The 22,235-nt window shown below is 38.5% G+C and overlaps 1 long non-coding RNA gene across 1 annotated transcript in view; it reads right to left on the bottom strand.

Moving 5' to 3' along the window:
• Positions 1 to 20,231, bottom strand: part of LOC133544202 (uncharacterized) — a 158,684-nt gene extending 138,453 nt beyond the window's left edge. The window contains exons 1-2 of the long non-coding RNA XR_009804604.1: positions 20,164 to 20,231; positions 6,119 to 6,229 (exon numbers count right to left, since the gene is read on the bottom strand). This is a non-coding gene — a long non-coding RNA (uncharacterized LOC133544202). The remainder of the gene's footprint in view (positions 1 to 6,118; positions 6,230 to 20,163) is intronic.
• Between the last annotated feature and the right edge of the window lie 2,004 nt (positions 20,232 to 22,235).

The raw sequence follows: 22,235 nt of genomic DNA, 5'->3' as shown, positions 1-22,235 counted from the left end.
AGACGGGGACGCGGCCGACTAAAGAGCGGACCGGAGAGCAAGACAGGGAGGAGCGAGCAGTGGGAGCGACGACGTCGCAAAAGACTGCCTTTATTGAAAAATAAAAGAGTCAAACCTGCTAAAGCGATGTCCTTCCTGGGTGGTCAGTGGAACCCGAGCGTATATACGTATATATCATCATGTTAAAAAGCCAACAGGCACTTTATTATTATTTTTTTCTGTCTCCTTTTTGACAGTTTTCACTCTCTGCCATGGGGAATGAACCCAGTAAAGTTACCGACTCTACGGCGACGGCTCATGTGTTCGTTATGGATCGAGTTTAGCCTGATGTTTAGTCTCCAGTTCCCACATTACATACACTGTCAAACCAACAACTCTAGATTTGACGTTATATACAGTATTATGCTGTAAAAATACAGTACAATAAAAATTTGGCGACCAAACTGCCGGTTTTTACCGCAATGCAATCAAATGCATAGAAGTAACAAGGTCATTAGGCAAATTCGTATACCTTTATAATCCTATAATATTTAGGGCAGCCATAACTGCAATGAAAACAAGTCTGACACCCCTGAGATTGGTAAAAAAAAAAAAAGAAAAAGCAGCTGGACCTTTGAATTTAACTTTGCCACTCAGAAGGACAAACAATGAATCTACAAGACTGGGAAAACCACTGGGCTGTTCCGTACTAAAAGAAGAAAGCAATTATGACTCCCCTGCAGCACAAACCTTAGTCCCTCCGAAGAGCGTTCACTTGAGCGGCTAACACGGCTTCCAGGCACAAATACGGCGCAACAGAGCAAAACGGGCTTTGCCGCCGAGGAAGGGAGAAATTGGCCGTATAAATGGTGGCGGTTTGTGAAAACAGTGCCTCCTCGCTGGGATCCTCCACATGCACCACGGTACATCCCCTTCATCCCTTCCCTGTTTTGTCATTTCAAGCAGATTTAGTCAAGGTGTGCCTCTGGAAATTCACGTTTGTGGTGGATTATCACGTCTTCCTAAGAATGACAATGGAGGAAGAGTGGTGCCAACTCCAAAAAGGGCATTAGCCGTCACACAGGTGGCCACGGCTTTAGGGCTCTTCCATGCAGCCAAGTGTCAGGCATTAGGCGGTCTAGGGAGGCTTTCATTCCCCGAGGGCTGGCTGGTTGACGTTGCATGAAGTAGTGATATCAGTGACCTTCTTTTTTTTTTTTTTCATCCGTAACTAAACCGACAGTCTGATCTTTTTTTTGTTCACCAAACAAAACAATGCTTTGGTACAAGGGTGTCCAAACTAAGGCCCGTCAGACTTTTCAAATGAATCTTAAATACAAGGCGGTCTCTGAATGCCACATATTTGCTGCCATCTTGAGGACAATCAGATCAACGACCATTGAAAGTACTCCAAAAGAATGACACATCATTTACCTATACGACCCAATTCAAACAACATTCCCTAGTCATGGCGCTGGAAAAAATGGCAACTAACATAAAGATCAACACACATAACACAACTTGCTCACTTAGCATTGTGGATATTATGAAAAACGTCCCAAAAAGTTTTTTTTTTTTTTAAATACACCCATTTAAATCCATTAGAGAGCATGATGGGAAAATGTAAAACGCTCTCCACACTTATCCATGTTGGCCCATTTTAGCTGTTTGATATTTCTGATTAATTACAAAACTTTAAGAAGGTCATCACGGAAGTAAACAGGATAGGAGTCAATTTTTTAAATCTCCTTAATATCCAATAATATTAATTATATATCCATTATATTAATTTAGTATCTACCAATGCACAAACATATATATATATATATATATATATATATATATATATATATATATATATATATATATATATATATATATATATATATATATATATATATATATATATATATATATATATATATATGTGTGTGTATATGTGTGTATATGTGTGTATATGTGTGTATATATATATATATATATATATATATATATATATATATATATATACACACACACACACACACACACACACTTATATGTATATACATATATGTGTGTCGATATGTTATGTGTGTTTATATATATATAAACACATATATATATAAATAATGTTTGTGTGTGTGTATGGTGTATGTATATATTTGTGTGTGTATTTATATACAGTATATATATATGTGTGTGTGTATATATGTGTGTTTATATATATATAAACACACATAACATATCGACACACATATATATATATATATATATATATATATATATATATATATGTGTGTGTATATGTGTGTATATGTGTGTATATATATATATATATATATATATATATATATATATATATATATACACACACACACACACACACACACACTTATATGTATATACATATATGTGTGTCGATATGTTATGTGTGTTTATATATATATATAAACACACATATATACACACACACATATATATATACTGTATATAAATACACACACAAATATATACATACACCATACACACACACAAACATTATTTATATATATATATATATATATATATATATATATATACACATATATACACACACACATACATTTATATAGTTCATTTACATGCAGTCGGCTTTTGACCAGCAGCCAATTTTTCTAGCCCGATGCGTCCCCCAAGTCAAACATTTGAGTAACCCCTGCTTTAATACTACGAGTACACCTCTGTGTACCCATCGAGGTCGCATGGACAGGAAGAGGATTCATATGGCCCCATTTGTTGTGGTTTTCCTGACACATGAAACGTGACAAATAGGGTAGCAGATGGTAGTAGAGTGTTGAATATCCCAAAATGTGTTTTAGGGCAAATCAAACTTTGACCCGTTGCTATATGGAGTGGCGCTTTCCATCATTTACAGCAGACCGCATTGCACAAATGATTAACCCCGCCCTCTTCCTCTCGCGGGGGATTCTCAACAGAGAGGGGCTTTGCTTCACATTAGACTCAGCTTTTTTGTAACCACTTTTGCTGACGATGCAAAAGTTCACTCCCTGTAGAATTAAGCACGGCTATTCCAAGGCCTGTTTTATTCATGCATGCACATTTGCATTCTCTTTTTATTGTGCATACAAATAATATGCACACATATTCAGTACAAACACATGGAAAGTAGTGATTGTGAACACTTTCAAAAACATAACAATAAAAGGAGTGAGCAATTAAGCATACTTCATATTTTAATTATATGGCATATAATGTAACTATATCACATTTCATAAATATGAATGTGCTTGATAATGCAAATTAACATTAAGTCGTTCTATCCTAATTTCTTATATATATGAGTATCATTTACAGGCACACGTTCATTTCAGTTTCGACATAGGGGTGTTGCGAGTCTTATATTATTATTATGATTATATATTGTGATTATATTAGTGCTTAATTTGGCCTCAAAATAATGCTGACAATATTATTGTTTATCTGCAATCATTTTGGTGACAATATATTGAGCAGCAAAACTTTTAATTGCACAGGCAAACATAAAAGTCGCATATTTTTGCGGGGAGTGTGAACGTTGACATGAAAAGATCGGATTAAATTTAAAAAATCGATGCAATGTTTACGTTGCATTAATTGTGGTTTTGAATACAATTGGAAAAGTTTTGTATCGCAATTTAAATTTTTTTTTGTTAATCGATAGCATGTGTATGGCATATCCGATGTAAATTAGCATAGAGGTTGCACATTTTGAAAAGTGGAGCCTTACTTTTGAGTGCTTTCTATCAGGTATGCTAGTTTTGTTGATGTTAAGTGAATCAGTACTGTTGTACCGACGGAATTTGGTCGGTACTTATAAAAGTACTATAATGATGTTATATTATTATCGTTAAGATTTTGGACTTATGATACGACTATCAATATTTTTTTATCCAGCTGATCATCATGATTACGACACGCTGTCACATTTACTTCAAGTGCCGCTACCACGCACAAAAATCACAAACAAGGAAGCAACACCACACAACATTATTTCTCCTCAAAAGTCCTTCAAAGTCATGCAAGCAAATACAAAAATGAATAAAAACAGTGATGGACCTGTGTGGTCTTTACAAGATGATGACTGAACTGCAAACATAGTTGACTTGAAATAAAACGCTGATGTTGGTAAGACTTTCCTGCTATTAGAAGTTATATCACGGTGTTGCTGTAGTACAATGTCTTGTGCCAATAAAAAGGAAAAAAAAAAGCTTTTTATCATCTCTTTGTTTACACTAAGAACATTTAGTAAAGTTAGGAATACCGATGAATATGGGTATGGATTGAGAATATCGATAATGGTATCAGTAAAATCCTCATGCTATATATCCTTACATACAGGGATGGGCAAGCTACTTAGAACATGTAGTAAGCTAAACTACAAGTTACTCTCGATTAAATGTAGCTACAGGAGAAAAAAAAAAAAAAAAAATATATATATATATATATATATATATATATATATATATATATATATATATATATATATATATATATATATGTCTTAATTTAATTATCCAGACAATGGTGCTTGATACCATGGTAGAGAGCAATATACGTATGTGTGGAAAAAATCGGGTGATATTGGCATCCATCTGAAATCTGTGATACAAGCAATACTGCAACGCGTTGACTTGAGCAAAGAATGGACGGCCAGTTAAGATCTAAACGTCCTCCAATAAACACGCGTTTGGACTGTCTTACCTTAGTCAAGTCATTTACGAAAGGCAAACATGCAAGGCTATAGGCCAGGGGTTCTCAAACTGCGGTATGGGTACCACAAGTGGTACGCCAAAGAACCAGAGAGTGATTAATTTTCTTATATTCAAACACAGTGCAACTGTTCAAACTGTATGTATGTATATATATATATATATATATATATATATATATATATACATACATATATATATATATATATGTAGGTGTGGGAAAAATCACAAGACTACTTCACCTCTACAGAACTGTTTCATGAGGGGTTCCCTCAATCATCAGGAGATTTTCCTGATGATTGAGGGAACCCCTCATGAAACAGTTCTGTAGAGATGAAGTAGTCTTGTGATTTTTCCCACACCTATATATTGCGCTCTACCACGGTATCGAGCACTATTCTCTGGATAATCCAATCAAGACACATATATATATATATATATAAAACCAAATTTATTGGGAATTCTATTTATGGGCCCAGATATCCATGTTAATGTAACTGAGAGTGTACAAACGGAACCAATAAGAGTCCATTACTATTAACGTTCTGACATTTACCTGGGGACACCCTACAACTACATGTCGGGGTCCTCCGCACCCACACCCTACCCTTTATTTATTTAGTTTGCCTTTTCTTTGGCCCACCCCTAAAATGTTATTTGGATTATCTGTCAAAACTTAAAAAAACAAAACAGCATCTTTCTATATCTTGACAAAAAAAACAATGACTTGTATGACTCATCATACGAAAACCAACCAAACATCACAGATTTCCTCCATGCAGGTCATTGTATTTTCTTTGCGTTATTTTTTAAGGCCAGTATTTGCAGTCCATTTTCTCTCTTTGTAGCTTTGATGTTCGCTACCTGGCCACATGGGTCTAAAAGTAGCTAAGCTCCGGGAAGAGCTGCTCGTTCAAAAAGTAGTGAAGCTACCGCCAAGCTACTGGGAAATGTAGCTAAGCTACGTAGCTTAGCTAGATGTCGCTCGTTACCGCGAGCACTGCCTTTATATTATATTCTGAATATCATATTGTTACAATTGTCTGTTTGAAATAACACACCCTTCTCCTGTTCACAACTCAGGAAGATAATGAACAAGTTTAGGTCATTGTATATACCAGGGATCAGCAACCCAAAATGTTGAAAAAGCCATATTGGATGAAAAATAAAAATAAAACATCTGTATGGAGCTGCAAAAAAATCTAAGCCTTTATAAGTGTTATAAAGAAGTAGACACATAATGTAAGTGTCTATATTAGCTATATTAGCATACTAGCAATGGCTGACGCAAATATCCATTGACAGAAATGTTGTGGTTTAATTTTATTCTACATATTTTTGCAACATTGGAAATCATTAGTAAAATGGAAACTTTTCACAGGATGGGATAACTTCTGGAAATTACTCACTCAGAATGGCCAAAGGTATAGATGTGTGTGTCCAAGTTAAAGGAAACGGCAGGCTGTCTTCTTCTCATGGATTTATAGAATCTTTGCGAGCTGGGAAACGTTTGCTGTGGTCTGGAACAACATGGCACACAAATGACTATGAGAAATGCAGCCAATATTACATACAGATAATGTCTCATGAGGCATGCAAATATTAATCAAATACACAAAGGACACAAGTAAAGGAAATTAAATAAACTAAAATATACCTGCAAACGAGGCGAAATGATGCAATATGTACATCGAGCTATCCTAAATAGCATGTTAGCACCCCAGCAAATCGATAAAATCAACAAAACTCACCTTTGTGCATTCACGCACAGCATACAACATTTGGTGGACAACATGAGACAAAACATATCTTTCTGTGTTAGCGTCGGAGAAAGTTGTGCATGTAAACAAACCACGACGAGTTCATGATCGCTGAAATTAGTAGGACAAAACGGTGCTTGCCAAATACTCTCCTCAGTGGTGCATGTTTAACATAAACAGTGGGATTTTTAACAATTAGATAGGTTTTTGTCATGTTTGTCCTACAGAAGACATATAATTGATTTAGTTCTTCATCTTTTTTCATTTTCACACGCCTCTGAAAAAAGTCCAGGGAGCCACAAGGGCGGCGCTAAAGATCTTGCTGAGGCCCGGCATATCCTGTAATTGCACGCAAGGGAAATAAATCACAATAACTTCGGAGGCTCTCAGCAGCATGGAGAGAAAGGCGAGCCTTCGTAAACAAAGCCTTTAAGTGGCGCGTTGCATTCAAAGCTCGTCGTAAATTCCTGTCTAGAACACTCCATTTGTCTTTGTTTAACGGCGTCTTTCTCCTGAATGATGCACTAACGTGTGCGGATACAAACCCCGTTTCCATATGAGTTGGGAAATAGTGTTGGATGTAAATATAAATGGAATACAATGATTTGCAAATCTTTTTCAACAAATATTCAATTGAATGCACTACAAAGACAAGATAATTGATGTTTAAACTCATAAACTTTATTTTTTTTTGCATATAATCATTAACTTAGAATTTCATGGCTGCAACACGTGCCAAAGTAGTTGGGAAAGGGCATGTTCACCACTGTGTTACATCACCTTTTCTTTTAACAACACTCAATAAACATTTGGGAACTGAGGAAACTAATTGTTGAAGCTTTGAAAGTGGAATTATTTCCCATTCTTGTTTTATGTAGAGCTTCAGTCGTTCAACAGTCCGGGGTCTCCGCTGTCGTATTTTACGCTTCATAATGCGCCACACATTTTCCATGGGAGACAGGTCTGGACTGCAGGCGGGCCAGGAAAGTACCCACACTCTTTTTTTACAAAGCCACGCTGTTTTAACACGTGCTGAATGTGGCTTGGCATTATCTTGCTGAAATAAGCAGGGGCGTCCATGAAAAAGACTGTGCTTAAAAGGCAGCATATGTTGTTCCAAAACCTGTATGTACCTTTCAGCATTAATGGTGCCTTCACAGATGTGTAAGTTACCCATGCCTTGGGCACTAATGCACCCCCATACCATCACAGATGCTGGCTTTTGAACTTTGCGTCGATAACAATCTGGATGGTTCGCTTCCTCTTTGGTTTGGATGACACGATGTCGAATATTTCCAAAAACAATTTGAAATGTGGACTTGTCAGACCACAGAACACTTTTCCACTTTGCATTAGTCCATCTTAGATGATGTCGGGCCCAGAGAAGCCGGCGGCGTTTCTGGATGTTGTTGATAAATGGCTTTCGCTTTGCATAGTAGAGCTTTAACTTGCACTTACAGATGTAACGATGAACTGTATTTAGTGCCAGTGGTTTTCTGAAGTGTTCCTGAGCCCATGTGGTGATATCCTTTGGAGATGGATGTCGGTTTTCGATACAGTGCCGTCTGAGGGATGGAAGGTCACGGTCATTCAATGTTGGTTTCCGGCCATGCCGCTTACTTGGAGTGATTTCTCCAGATTCTCTGAACCTTTTGATGATATTATAGACCGTAGATGTTTAAATCCCTAAATTTCTTGCAATTGCACTTTGAGAAACATTGTCCTTAAACTGTTTGACTATTTGCTCACGCAGTTGTGGACAAAGGGGTGTACCTCGCCCCATCCTTTCTTGTGAAAGACTGAGCATTTTTTTGGGAAGCTGGTTTTATACCCAATAGCCTGCACACCTGTGGGATGTTCCAAAAAAGTGCTTGATGAGCATTCCTCAACTTTATAAGTATTTTTTGCCACCTTTCCCAACTTCTTTGTCACGTGTTGCTGGCATCAAATTCGAAAGTTAATGATTATTTGCAAAAAAAAAAAAATCTTTATCAGTTTGAACATCAAATATGTTATCTTTGTAATGCATTCAACTGAATATGGGTTGAAAATTATTTAAAGATCATTGTATTCTGTTTATATTTACATCTAACACAGTTTCCCAACTCATATGGAAACGGGGTTTGTAAATGTGACCCTAAAATAAAACATATTTTCCATAATATCATTGGATTTATATGAATATATTTAGCGGGTGCAACATTGCTTCTTAGATGTTCTGCAACCTTTAAAGCAATAAGCCAAACACAGATTATGGATTTGTATTTTCATGCGGGGGAGAAGCCGCTGCTTTAAACGCCGCACTCGCACAGGCGGGGTCCTCGCGAGCGGGAGCACGTTTACAAACGACGAGTCAGCGTTTTCTTACTTTGTGCTGCTCAAAACAGATTTGGAGTGGCACTCGGCCAGGATGAGGTTACACAAAACGTCGGGAGAGGATTGTACGTCTGCCCCCCTGCATATGTTTACCGCGAAAAATAAGCACGGCGCGAGTAAAAAAAAAAAGTGTTAATCTAGTATTTCGGATACGTGCGGGCTATTTAAAGCCTGAAACCTCAGGTGTCCAACGGCTCTGATTATTATTGTGGGATTTGCATATTCCATTGCACGCTGTTTCAGCTCCCGGCCTCAATCCGCCTTAAGTGACACATCAGCCTTGCTCGGTGTGTTCCGCCGAATAAATGCAATCATCCACGTCGCGTTGGAGGCGGGAAACAAAAGCCAGAAGGCTTCCTGGTGGCTCAGCTGGCGAGCGCACATGACAGACATTACACTGCAAAAACTCAAATCTAACTACAAACCCCGTTTCCGTACGAGTTGGGAAATTGTCTTAGATGTAAATATAAACGGAATACAATGATTTGCAAATCCTTTTCAACCCATAATCAGTTCAATATGCTACAAAGACAACATATTTGATGTTCAAACTGATAAAAAAAAAAAGTTGGCAAAGGTGGCAATAAATACTGATAAAGTTGAGGAATGCTCATCAAACACTTATTTGGAACATCCCACAGGTGTGCAGGCTAATTGGGAACAGGTGGGTACCATGATTGGGTATAAAAACAGCTTCCCAAAAATTGCACAAGAAAGGATGGGGCGAGGTACACCCCTTTGTCCACAACTGCGTGAGCAAATAGTCAAACAGTTTAAGAACAACGTTTCTCAAAGTGCAATTGCGAGAAATTTAGGGATTTCGACATCTACGGTCCATAATATCATCAAAAGGTTCAGAGAATCTGGAGAAATCACTCCACGTAAGCGGCATGGCCGGAATCCAACATTGAATGACCGTGACCTTCGACCCCTCAAAAACCGACATCAATCTCCAAAGGATATCACCACATGGGCTCAGGAACACTTCAGAAAAAACCACTGTCACTAAATACAGATTGTCGCTACATCTGTAAGTGCAAGTTAAAGCTCTACTATGCAAAGTGAAAGCCATTTATCAACAACATCCAGAAACGCCGCCGGCTTCTCCGGGGCCGAGATCATCAAAAATGGACTGATGCAAAGTGTAAAAGTGGTCTGTGGTCTGACGAGTCTATATTTCAAATTGTTTTTGGAAATATTCGACATCGTGTCATCCGGACCAAAGGGGAAGCGAACCATCCAGACTGTTATCGACGCAAAGTTCAAAAGCCAGCATCTGTGATGGTATGGGGGTGCATTAGTGCCCGAGGCATGGGTAACTTACACATCTGTGAAGGCACCATTAATGCTGAAAGGTAGATACAGGTTTTTGGAACAACATATGTTTCCATTTAAGCACCGTCTTTTTCATGGACGCCCCTGCTTATTTCAGCAAGACAATGCCAAGCCACATTCAGCACGTGTTAAAACAGCGTGGCTTCGTAAAAAAAAAGGACTGATGCAAAGTGGAAAAGTATTCTGAAGTTAATTATTATTTGCAAAAAAAAAATAAAAAGTTTATCAGTTTGAACATCAAATATCTTGTCTTTGTAGTGCATTCAATTGAATATGGGTTGAAAAGGATTTTGCAAATCATTATATTCTGTTCATATTTACATCTAACACAATTTCCCAACTTATATGGAAACGGGGTTTGTAAGATGAAATATCTCAAATAAGGGTGATATTTGCTTATTTTCTGTCTGATAAGAGAATTCTTCTCACTAAGCAGATTTTATATTGGAGTGTTTTACTTATTTTAAGGGTTTTGGTCCTAAATGATCTCAGTAAGATATTACAGCTTGTTGCTGAGATTTGATGACCTATATTGAGTAAAACATGCTTGAAACTAGAATATTAACTTTTGCAAAGCTGTGTCATCAACACTCACAAGTATAAAACTACTTTTTTAAAGTAATAATTTCTTATTTCAAGCATGAAAAAAAAAATCATTGCTGTTTTATTTTCAATGAAACAATAGAACTTAAGTACTCATATAGTAGTACAGTTGGCACAGTACAGTAAACATTTAAAATGTGACATTTGTGGACATAAAAGGTTCATGCACATTGAGATAAATTCTTCAAAACTACAATTAAAACAATTTGGCCGGGCTGTCTATATGCGCACTAATTGACTGAAAGAGCATGCACTTGGCGCGATGATCTCATGTTGTCGATGGGAAAATGCATTTTTAGACAATATGATTTGCTTCAGAGACCTTTCCATTAAGAACAATGAATCAGTTTTAGTATAAGTTTGATAGTTTCAATTCAAGAAATATAATACCGGGCGCATTTCATCATGTCAAGATAATGGCACTAGCATTTACTTAATTTAAGAATATTTTTCAACATCCATCCATTTTCTACCGCTTGTCCCTTTTGGGATCGTGGGGGGGGGGGGGGGGGGGGGGGTCCCTGGAGCCTAACTCAGCTGCATTCGGGCGTTAGGCGGATAAGTGTTTCTACATCCGGAAACAAACACCATTGTGTTTTTTAGTCATGCCAGACTTGGTAACAAACAACGAAGACGACTATTTTTGGACAAATGAGGATTCACAACTTTTTGAAGCTGAATATACAGAGGATGAACTGCTGCTTCTAGAAGGGGTCGTGGCGGGTGCTGGAGCCTATCGCAGCTGCATTCGGGCGTTAGGCGGATATGTGTTCCTACATCCGGAAACAAACACCATTGTGTTTTTTAGTCATGTCAGACTTAGTAACAAACAACGAAGACGACTATTTTTGGACAAATAGGGATTCATAACTTTTTGAAGCTGAATATACAGAGGATGAACTGCTGCTTCTAGAAGGGGTCGTGGCGGGTGCTGTAGCCTATCGTAGCTGTATTCGGGCGTTAGGCGGATGTGTGTTCCTACATCTGGAAACAACACCACTGTGTTTTTTAGTCATGCCAGACTTGGTAACAAACAACAAAGACAACTATTTTTGGACAAATAAGGATTAACAACTTTTTGAAGCTGAATATACAGAGGATGAACTGCTGCTTCTAGAAGGGGTCGTGACGGGTGCTGAAGCCTATCGCAGCTGCATTCGGGCGTTAGGCGGATGTGTGTTCCTACATCCGGAAACAAACACCAGTGCGTTTTTAGTCATGCCAGACTTAGTAACAAACAACGAAGACGACAATTTTTGGACAAATGAGGATTCACAACTTTTTGAAGCTGAATATACGGAGGATGAACTGCTGCTTCTAGAAGGGGTCGTGACGGGTGCTGTAGCCTATCGCAGCTGCATTCGGGCGTTAGGCGGATGTGTGTTCCTACATCGGGAAACAGACACAATTGTGTTTTTTAGTCATGCCAGACTTAGTAACAAACAACAAAGACGACTATTTTTGGACAAATGAGGATTCACAACCTTATCTTTTTGAAGCTGAATATACAGAGGATGAACTGCTGCTTCTAGAAGGGGTCGTGACGGGTGCTGTAGCCTATCGTAGCTGCATTCGGGCGTTAGGCGGATGTGTGTTCCTACATCCGGAAACAAACACCATTGTGTTTTTTAGTCATGCCAGACTTGGTAACAAACAACGAAGACGACTATTTTTGGACAAATGAGAATTCACAACTTTTTGAAGCTGAATATACAGAGGATGAACTGCTGCTTCTAGAAGGGGTCGTGACGGGTGCTGTAGCCTATCGCAGCTGCATTCGGGCGTTAGGCGGATGTGTGTTCCTACATCCGGGAACAAACACCAGTGAGTTTTTTAGTCATGCCAGACTTAGTAACAAACAACAAAGACGACTATTTTTGGACAAATAGGGATTCAAAACTTTTTGAAGCTGAATATACAGAGGATGAACTGCTGCTTCTAGAAGGGGTCGTGACGGGTGCTGTAGCCTATCGCAGCTGCATTCGGGCGTTAGGCGGATGTGTGTTCCTACATCTGGAAACAACACCAGTGTGTTTTTTAGTCATGCCAGACTTGGTAACAAACAACGAAGACGACTATTTTTGGACAAATGAGAATTCACATCTTTTTGAAGCTGAATATACAGAGGATGAACTGCTGCTTCTAGAAGGGGTCGTGACGGGTGCTGTAGCCTATCGCAGCTGCATTCGGGCGTTAGGCGGATGTGTGTTCCTACATCTGGAAACAACACCAGTGTGTTTTTTAGTCATGCCAGACTTGGTAACAAACAACGAAGACGACTATTTTTGGACGAATGAGGATTCACAACCTTATCTTTTTGAAGCTGAATATACAGAGGATGAACTGCTGCTTCTAGAAGGGGTCGTGACGGGTGCTGGAGCCTATCGTAGCTGCATTCGGGCGTTAGGCGGATGTGTGTTCCTACATCCGGAAACAAACACCAGTGTGTTTTTTAGTCACGCCAGACTTAGTAACAAACAACGAAGACGACTATTTTTGGACAAATGAGGATTCACAACCTTATCTTTTTGAAGCTGAATATACAGAGGATGAACTGCTGCTTCTAGAAGGGGTCGTGACGGGTGCTGAAGCCTATCGCAGCTGCATTCGGGCGTTAGGCGGATATGTGTTCCTACATCCGGAAACAAACACCAGTGTGTTTTTTAGTCATGCCAGACTTAGTAACAAACAATGAAGACGACTATTTTTGGACAAATGAGGATTCACAACTTTTTGAAGCTGAATATACAGAGGATGAACTGCTGCTTCTAGAAGGGGTCGTGACGGGTGCTGTAGCCTATCGCAGCTGCATTCGGGCGTTAGGCGGATGTGTGTTCCTACATCCGGGAACAAACACCAGTGAGTTTTTTAGTCATGCCAGACTTAGTAACAAACAACAAAGACGACTATTTTTGGACAAATAGGGATTCAAAAGTTTTTGAAGCTGAATATACAGAGGATGAACTGCTGCTTCTAGAAGGGGTCGTGACGGGTGCTGTAGCCTATCGCAGCTGCATTCGGGCGTTAGGCGGATGTGTGTTCCTACATCTGGAAACAACACCAGTGTGTTTTTTAGTCATGCCAGACTTGGTAACAAACAACGAAGACGACTATTTTTGGACAAATGAGAATTCACATCTTTTTGAAGCTGAATATACAGAGGATGAACTGCTGCTTCTAGAAGGGGTCGTGACGGGTGCTGTAGCCTATCGCAGCTGCATTCGGGCGTTAGGCGGATGTGTGTTCCTACACCTGGAAACAACACCAGTGTGTTTTTTAGTCATGTCAGACTTGGTAACAAACAACGAAGACGACTATTTTTGGACAAATGAGGATTCACAACTTTTTGAAGCTGAATATACAGAGGATGAACTGCTGCTTCTAGAAGGGGTCGTGACAGGTGCTGGAGCCTATCGTAGCTGCATTCGGGCGTTAGGCGGATGTGTGTTCCTACATCCGTAAACAAACACCAGTGTGTTTTTTAGTCATGCCAGACTTAGTAACAAACAACACAGATGACTATTTTTGGAAAAATAGGGATTCACAACTTTTTGAAGCTGAATATACAGAGGATGAACTGCTGCTTCTAGAAGGGGTCGTGACGGGTGCTGTAGCCTATCGTAGCTGCATTCGGGCGTTAGGCGGATGTGTGTTCCTACATCCGGAAACAAACACCAGTGTGTTTTTTAGTCATGCCAGACTTAGTAAGAAATAACGAAGACGACTATTTTTTGGACAAATAGGGATTCACAACTTTTTGAAGCTGAATATACGGAGGATGAACTCCTGCTTCTAGAAGGGGTCGTGACGGCTGCTGGAGCCTATCGCAGCTGCGTTCGGGCGTTAGGCGGATGTGTGTTCCTACATCCGGAAACAAACACCAGTGTGTTTTTTAGTCACGCCAGACTTAGTAACAAACAACGAAGACGACTATTTTTGGACAAATGAGGATTCACAACCTTATCTTTTTTAAGCTGAATATACAGAGGATGAACTGCTGCTTCTAGAAGGGGTCGTGGCAAATGCTGTAGCCTATCGTAGCTGCATTCGGGCGTTAGGCGGATGTGTGTTCCTACATCCGTAAACAAACACCAGTGTGTTTTTTAGTCATGCCAGACTTAGTAACAAACAACGAAGACGACTATTTTTGGACAAATGAGGATTAACAACTTTTTGAAGCTGAATATACAGAGGATGAACTGCTGCTTCTAGAAGGGGTCGTGACAGGTGCTGGAGCCTATCGTAGCTGCATTCGGGCGTTAGGCGGATGTGTGTTCCTACATCCGGAAACAAACACCGGTGTGTTTTTTAGTCACGCCAGACTTAGTAACAAACAACGAAGACGACTATTTTTGGACAAATGAGGATTAACAACTTTTTGAAGCTGAATATACAGAGGATGAACTGCTGCTTCTAGAAGGGGTCGTGACGGGTGCTGAAGCCTATCGCAGCTGCATTCGGGCGTTAGGCGGATATGTGTTCCTACATCCGGAAACAAACACCAGTGTGTTTTTTAGTCATGCCAGACTTAGTAACAAACAATGAAGACGACTATTTTTGGACAAATGAGGATTCACAACTTTTTGAAGCTGAATATACAGAGGATGAACTGCTGCTTCTAGAAGGGGTCGTGACGGGTGCTGAAGCCTATCGCAGCTGCATTCGGGCGTTAGGCGGATATGTGTTCCTACATCCGGAAACAAACACCAGTGTGTTTTTTAGTCATGCCAGACTTAGTAACAAACAATGAAGACGACTATTTTTGGACAAATGAGGATTCACAACTTTTTGAAGCTGTATATACAGAGGATGAACTGCTGCTTCTAGAAGGGGTCGTGACGGGTGCTGAAGCCTATCTCAGCTGCATTCGGGCGTTAGGTGGATGTGTGTTCCTACATCCGGAAACAAACACCAGTGTGTTTTTAAGTCAAGCCAGACTTAGCAACAAACAACAAAGACGACTATTTTTGGACAAATGAGGATTCACACCCTTATCTTTTTGAAGCTGAAAATACAGAGGATGAACTGCTGCTTCTAGAAGGGTTCACCCTGGATGTCTTTTTCAACATTTTTTTTTTTCAAAGAAAAGTGCACTTGTTATTAGTGAGGATATACTTATTTTAAGTTATTTTGGGAATCATTGAAGTTAGCTAATTAGTGACCGAATGTCCCTTTGGGACAAAGGACCCAATGGTATTTCTAAGGTTTTATTATTATTATTATACCGCCGCCTCTTTGAGCTGTAATTTGACCCCCTTAACATGTTTCAAAACTCATCATATTTTACACACACATCAGGACTGGCGAAAATTGCCATCTAATAAAAAAAACAAACCCCAAAACTCAGAATTGCGCTCTAGCGCCCCCTAGGAAAAAACACAGACAAAACTGCCTTTAACGTCCGTTACGAATTACCTACATTTCATAAAATGACATTTTTCAGCAAAAATAAACAGAAAGTTGGCAAACACCCCTTGAAAACAAAAGATTCCTAATGAATATAATTTTTGCCACTTTGAACTGTAATTTGACCCCCTTAAAATGCTTCAAAACTCACCAAACTGGACACACACATCAGGACTGGCAAAAATTGCGATCTAATAAAAAACCAAAGCCCAAAACTTAAAATTGCGCTCTAGCGCACCCTAGGAATAAAACACTGACAAAACTGCTCCTAGGAAGAAAACACAGACAGAACTGCTTGTAACTTCCGGTAGGAATGTCGTAGAGACAAGAAACAAAAACCTCCAAGTAGGTCTCACTTAGACCTACATTTCATTAAATGACATCCTTCAGCACAAATCAACAGGAAATTGTCAATTACCCCTTCAAAACAAAATTTTTGTAAAAACCTGTCACGTTTTTTCAAACATTATCTCCCCTGAGCACGTTTGATGTGTCGGCTTCAAACTTGCAAAGGAAAGAGACTGAACTCTTCTGATTAAAAGTTGTGCAGATAGTTTTTCTAACTGCTACAGTTTTGATTTCACTAGCCTTAAAAGAACCGCTACGCTGCTGTTGCTGCCGTCTCAAGAAGGCCGCTTAAAAGCAGGAAGCTAACTAGGGACCGAATGTCCCTTTGGGACAGAGGACCCTATTTAATTTCTGAGGTTTTATTATTATTATACCGCCGCCTCTTTGAGCTGTAATTTGACCCCCTTAACATGCTTCAAAACTCACCAAATTTAACACACACATCAGGACTGGCAAGAATTGCGATGTAATGAAAAAAATAAAAATAAAAAACTCAAAATTGCGCTCTAACGCCCCCTAGGAATAAAACACGGACAAAACTGGTCATAGGAAGAAAACACAGACAAAACTGCTTGTAATTTCCGGTAGGAATGTCATAGAGACAAGAAACAAAAACCTCCAAGTAGGTCTTACTTAGACCTACATTTCATTAACTGACATCCTTCAGCACAAATCAACAGAAAATGGTCAATTACCCCTTCAAAACAAATTTTTTGTAAAAACCCGTCACATTTTTTCAAACATTATCTCCTCTGAGCGTGTTTGTTGTGTCGGCTTCAAACTCCCACAGGGGAGAGACTGAACTCTTCTGATTAAAAGTTGCGCAAATAGTTTTTCTAACTGCTCCGGTTTTGATTTTACGAGCCTTAAAAGAACCGCTACGCTGATGCTGCTGCCGTCTCAAGATGGCCGCTTGAAAGAAGGAGGCACCAGTTTGACTCCAGGATACAGAGAAAGTAGGTGAAGTGCAGGTAAAGATATGTTTTCTGGGTGATGGCAGAAAGCACCAGCGTGTATGGGTGACAGAAAGAAGCACCAGTGTGACGCCAGGATGCAGGGAAGGTAGGTAATGTGCAGGTAGAGATATGTTGAATGGATAAAGGCAGGAAACACCAGCAAAAGTCGGTCCCGTCCATCGCTGCTTGCAGCTTTAATTTGACTTGTTTTGGAAAGTCTTGACAAGCCACATTTTCTGGTTCTAATGGCAGATAATTTTGCTTAGTCCAAGTAAAATATTTTTGTATGTTTTATTCTTGTTTTTGAACACTGACTTTTTGCGGTGTAGGAGTTTCGAACAACTGCACCGACGGCTGGGGTCTCGTGGATTCCACGGTCGGTTCAAAGGGGAAAAGTCAGGCAGGGCGAGTAAGGGTCTGCCAGCTCTCTGCAGACCCACAGAGAGCTCTGGACTTGTGTGGTATTTGTTCTGGACTCTCTTCTTGTTATTGTTTGTACGGACAAAATATTTCATCTTTAATTCTCGTTACCTGTCTTTGATTTAGACAGCCTTAGAACTAAAGAACCTGGGTGGACCCTTCCCTACTTAAGGGAGGGTCCCATTTTAGGCTCGTGTTCTTTTCGCTGTAAAATGTGTCTGGGCTTGCACGAGCCAGCTGTCACCTGCGACAGACTGTAGCCAATTTCATATTGGCTGGTTTGTTTTGGTAGCATCTTCATGCCGAGTCACGCTATTTTTGCACGGAATTTGAAAGAAAATGAGGAAAGTATAGACCTGTCACACAAAATGGGAAGAAAAAAAAGCTTTTTGTTCAGAATTTGGATGGGGAAAAATGTAAAATAGTCAAGCTAAATGAGAGTCTGAAAATCAATCATATCGTAAAAGAGGTATTGGGTGCATTCGTTATGAGGGGGGGGGGGGGGGGGGTTGTATTGGGAAGCGTTGCACGTATCAACTGATAATAAAGGTAGGTACCGCAGAGGATGGAAAGCAGGAGGTGGTTCAGAGCTGGAATTTGCTTTTTAGAAGCATCCAGGACGTGCTGTGGCCTTAATTGAATGTGAGGCGTGTTTACCGCGACCATCTGGAATGCAAGGTGCATTCTCAAACTTACTGGACTCCCACAGTACTGAGAAGATAAGTTGGAAGTCATTTAAAAGAATAGCAAAACAGATTTTGCAATGAATACAGTATATATATATATATATATATATATATACACATATATATGTGTGTGTGTGTGTATTTATACATATGAATAGATTAGATTAGATTAGATAGTACTTTATTCATTCCGTCAGGAGAGTTCCTTCAGGAAAATTACAATTTTCAGCACAATCCCATTCAAGATCAGACAAACATTACAGGGAGAGGGAACAGGATCGCTGACGGGTCTGCCGGCTTCCAGCGCCCCTTACAAAAAAAGATGAAATACAGGTAAACAAGGGGGGGGGGATAGAAGATTAAAATGAAATAAAAAAATCGGTCTTAGCCTGGGCCTTGGAGAGGGGGTGTAGACTGAGGCCAAGGGAAAAACAAAACAAAACATTATGTATATGTATGTATATATATATATATATATATACACACATACATAGATACATGTATATATACACATATATATATATATATATATATATATGTGTGTGTGTGTGTGTCAATGTATGTATATATCCATCCATTTTCTACCGCTTAAATATATATATATATATATATATATATATATTTATACATACATATATATATACACACACACACACGTATATATATATATATATATATATATATATACATATATATATATATATATACATACTAGTGTTGTAACAATACCAATATTTTGGTACTGGTACCGGTACTAAAATTATTTTGGTAATTTTCGGTACTTTTCTAAATAAAGGGGACCACAAGGGCTCTATTTTAACAAAAAATCTTAGGGTACATTAAACATGTGTTTCTTATTGCAGTTAGTGTTTGTAGCATGTTTTTTTTTACGAAGCAAAAACAATATCAACATGGCTCCTGGATGATTTTAACTTTTTTTAGTGCTGGGAAAAAAGTTTGGACACCCCTGCTTTGGACTTTAGCGTATTTTGAGTCATTTAAAAGCAAAGTACCTAATTATTAGTATATATTCTGTGAGAAATGTAATCAATTGGTGAGTGCATTTTGTTCTAATTATTGCAGCTGAGATAGGCACCAGCACCCCCCGCAACCCTAAAAGGGAATAAGCGGTAGAAAATAGATGGATGGATAGTAGTTTTAAATGATACTTATGAATGTGACAGAGACCCTTCATCACTTCTTTCCTCATTTAAGTTTGTAAGACTTAAAATATAAACATTACAAAAGTCTTACGTCAATTGTGTATTTCACATAAATTGTGTCCATTGTGTTTTTTTTAACCTAACTAAAACAGACGGTTTTGTGTTAATACATTCACACAATAAACTACAAATGTTTACGCGTATAGAAAATAAACACTATAGCGTTGTCGCCCTCTACTGGTCACATTTAGTGCTACGCGTATTAAACGAGTTTTAAACGCCAGAGTTACTCTAAATTAAAATGTTTAACACCTCTGCGAACAAAAAATGCACATCACGAAGTCAGCAATTTCAAAATGAGACAAACTTAACATATTTATGCACAAATTATATTTACTTACACATGTTTGACCGAGTTTGGTGACGAAGCTTATATGGATCGATGTGTCCGTCGCTTAAAAGGTCCGACAGGAAACAAGGACTCTCATTCTTCCTATGGTCCAGGTGTATTTAATTTTTTTCAGGGTTTGAATGAGTAATCTTATTCTACTCACCCCAATGGTAGCTCATCGTGACACATATGCTTTGTTGTTGCCCCCTGTTGTGTAGCATGAGTACTGCACACACGAGCAATCTTAGTTTTATGCTTTAATTTTTTCATTGCGACGATTTCTATCACAATCTTTGAGCGACATTATAACACGGCTAATGTTCGCATATGCGCAACTAAAACACAAACATATCTACAATTTACCGTTGTCAATAGTTAAATGTGAAATTCCGAATTTTGAACATTTCTACTCATAGACAGTTAGACGCAGCATTGGCTGCTGTGACGCGAGAAATTCGGCCGCCATCTTGAAGTGGTGATAAGGAGCCGGCAAGCCGCGTAAACTGACAGTTGACAGATTGATTGATTGATTGAAACTTTTATTAGTAGATTGCACGGCACAGTACATATTTCTTACAATCGACCACTAAATGGTAACACCCAAATAAGTTTTAGTAACTTATTTATTAATCAATTAATGGTAAGTCACAAGTAGAAAACAAAGATGGTGTTCAGCGTTTTCCTGCTCAAATGAGCAGACTGTTGAAAATAGCAAATTTGCAGTCAGAATGTCATCCAGGAACATTTTTTAACGTTTTTACTTGTCATTTATTTGCACAAAAGCTGGCGCCGGTTGTATTTCGGAGTGAAATGTGGTGCATGCATCCATCTGATCACTGACCAGGTAAAAGAGACAAAATACATTGCATGATTAATCTAAGTGTGTTCATGATTAATACATTTTTTTTTTTTTTTATTAAAAACTGGAGTTTTATAAGTCGTAAATGCCGACTACCCTACAACAACCTAAATGTTGTGCTCATTTCATTAAAACATACATTTAAAAAATTCACATTGGTTGAATATAATTTGAATGATTTAAAATGACTTTTAATACAATTTATTTTTCGTTATTATGAATAAAGCATCTCAAAGGGAATTGATATCCTATGTAGGACAGTTAGTAAATGTAATTAAAAATAAAACAACTCTGCTTCTTTCATTTTATAATATAGATATCAAACTTCATAATCAAGCTCCTTAAAATGAGTACTTTAAGTAAATATTTCTACATACTGTATTATAATAGTAAACCCTAACCGCAGCCTCTTGCCACAATGAAGATTTGCTTCCCTCTTGTGGCTGACAGAGGTCATTACAGTTTTTCTAGCCTCTGTTTGGCCTTTTTTCATGCATCAACTGCTGACAATAATTGGATTTTAAATGAGCACAACTTATAGAAATTGTCATGGGGATTGTAGCATTCCTCTCATATATACCAATCGTTATAATTGTGAATTTAATAATTAACACAGTCTCAAACAATACCCGTTTTACTCTATTTTGGATTAAATGTGCTGATAGTTATGAAAGTTAATGGGATAAGCAGCAAGGGTTCTTGTCTCATTGTAGTCCCTTTAGAGAAACTAAACCATTGTTTGCTATTGTGTTGTTGCTGGCTGAGGAACTTGGGAACATCCCTAACAACAGCTTAAAAAAAAGGTAAGAAAAAACCAACATCCTGACCTTTTTCAGTTTATTGATTCATTTAAAATGCAGTGTAAAGTCAACGGTTGGAGAATTGCTGATGTAAGCACTCCTGCATAGTCCAATTACAACCAATACAAAGAATAATTTACTTTTACAAACGTCTAATATACAGATCTTGTATGTTTCTGAAAATCATTAACAGCACTAAAATCACGTTCATCTAATGCAGGGATGTTAATATCGTTGTCACTGAGGGACACGCCGCGGTCATGGCTGACATTAGAGGGCTGCTTGTAACAGTAAATAATTCAGGAATTTTCCTGTATTTTTTTTTTTTTTTTTCCACAAGTAAAAAAAACAAAACCATTTTTTACAGGAAAAAAAACTGGCAGCTTAGTTAACAGAATTTTACTGTAAAATTAATGTTTGTAT

This window comes from Nerophis ophidion, linkage group LG27, assembly GCF_033978795.1.
Source record: "Nerophis ophidion isolate RoL-2023_Sa linkage group LG27, RoL_Noph_v1.0, whole genome shotgun sequence".
Lineage (NCBI taxonomy): Eukaryota > Metazoa > Chordata > Actinopteri > Syngnathiformes > Syngnathidae > Nerophis > Nerophis ophidion.
Note: the sequence above shows the minus strand (reverse complement) of the source record. Positions and strands in the feature narration are given on the sequence as shown.